Raw genomic sequence first — 1,715 nt, 5'->3', positions numbered from 1 at the left:
AACAAGGGCTAAATGGCATGAAGAGGCAAGTATTGTAGTTTCATTCCGGTGACGAACATAGCAATTTTCCAATTTTTTTTCCCTAACTTCCTAATGAAAGAGTAATCCCGACACTCAATAAGTCTATTGTGAAAACCTTGTGGAAACATTCCAGAACTAGGAACCACGAGGCATCGTGAAATGCAAGAGAACTAACAAAACAGAAGGAAGAAACGAACTCACTAGCCAGGAAGAACACGAAGGAAAACAAAATTGCCATGGATGCTAGAGCAAAACCTAGCCGCCGCCTCCATTATATATATATATAGCTTCTAAGAGCCTGCATTCATGGGTTGGGCTGCGAGCGAAACCGAAAGAGATGTGCTCAAATCGCTGGTGTTCAAAGAATCCGCAGCACTTGAATCGTTAAAAATCGGCGGCTACGACTTCAACAACGGCCTCGACCTCACCGGCCTCCTCAACTCCCTTGTTTCTACTGGTTTTCAGGCCACAAATCTAGCAGAAGCCATGGAAGTCGTCAACCAGATGATAAGCTGGAGGTTGGCGGATGAGGAAGCAGCAGGAGACGAAAGTGAGGAGCGAATCGGGCTTTTAGGGAGTCTGTGAATTGCAAGATATTTCTTGGCTTTACATCTAATCTCATTTCGTCTGGGGTTAGAGAGACTATAAGGTTTCTGGTGCAGCATCGCATGGTGGATGTGCTGGTGACGACTGCTGGTGGTATAGAAGAAGATTTCATTAAATGTCTGGCTCCTACTTTCAAAGGGATTTCTCTCTGGGTGGAACATTTCTGCGCTCCGGAGGATGGAATAGGATTGATAATGATAATTACTGCAAATTTGGGTATTGGATTATGCCTATTCTCGACAAAATGCTCGAAGAGCAAATTAATGAGAAAGCGCACTGGACGCCATCAAAGGTGATTGCCCGTTTGGGAAAAGAGATAAACAATGAGAGTTCATGTTTGTATTGGGCGTCAAAGAATGGCATACCAGTTTTCTGCCCGGCAATCACCGATGGCTCGATAGGGGACATGCTTTACCTCCACTCATTGCGCAATCCTGGCCTCATTATAGATCTCGTTCAAGACGTGAAAGCAATGGATGAGGAAGCTGTTCATGCAAGCCCTAGAAAGACTGGCGTCTTGATACTCGGAGGAGTTCCAAAGCACCATATCTGTAATACCAACATGCTTCGTAACTGTGCAGATTATACCGTGTTCATCAACACGGCTCAGGAATTCGACGGCAGTGATTCGGGAGCTCGGCCTGATGAATCCGTGTCTTCGGGAAAGATTAAAGGCACTGCAAAGACTGCTAAGGTCCACTGTGAAGCTACTATTGCATTTCCTCTGCTGGTGGCTGGTACATTTGCAAAAAAAATCAACAAAGCAGCAGCTCAGGCCAACGGGATTAAAGCCTAAAAAGGCTATTTTATGATATGAGGCTGACGTATCTAAATAACCAGGGAACTATAAGATGTCTATCTAAAAGTTGAGTGATAGCTAATTAGTATCCAGGATTTAGCTAATAAAAAGCTTGGTTCTATCTTTGAGATGCAGACTGTATTGTAATGGAATATTATCTTAATTTATAAAAATTAAGTATTGGTTATTATGCTAATTATGTTTTAATTTAGCAGTCTGGAGTAGTTTATTTCTTGATGAACTTAAAATTACCTATGATTTGTATGCTACTTTTATTTATATGCCATTT

General features: G+C 42.3%; 1 pseudogene; it reads left to right on the top strand.

The window, feature by feature from the left end:
• Positions 1–273: 273 nt before the first annotated feature.
• On the top strand, positions 274–1,462 carry LOC110033519 (annotated as a pseudogene).
• Positions 1,463–1,715: the final 253 nt, after the last annotated feature.

The sequence above is a fragment of the Phalaenopsis equestris genome, unplaced genomic scaffold (genome assembly GCF_001263595.1).
Source record: "Phalaenopsis equestris unplaced genomic scaffold, ASM126359v1 Scaffold001208, whole genome shotgun sequence".
Taxonomy (NCBI): Eukaryota; Viridiplantae; Streptophyta; class Magnoliopsida; order Asparagales; family Orchidaceae; genus Phalaenopsis; species Phalaenopsis equestris.
This window is presented reverse-complemented; position numbering and strand designations above follow the sequence as displayed.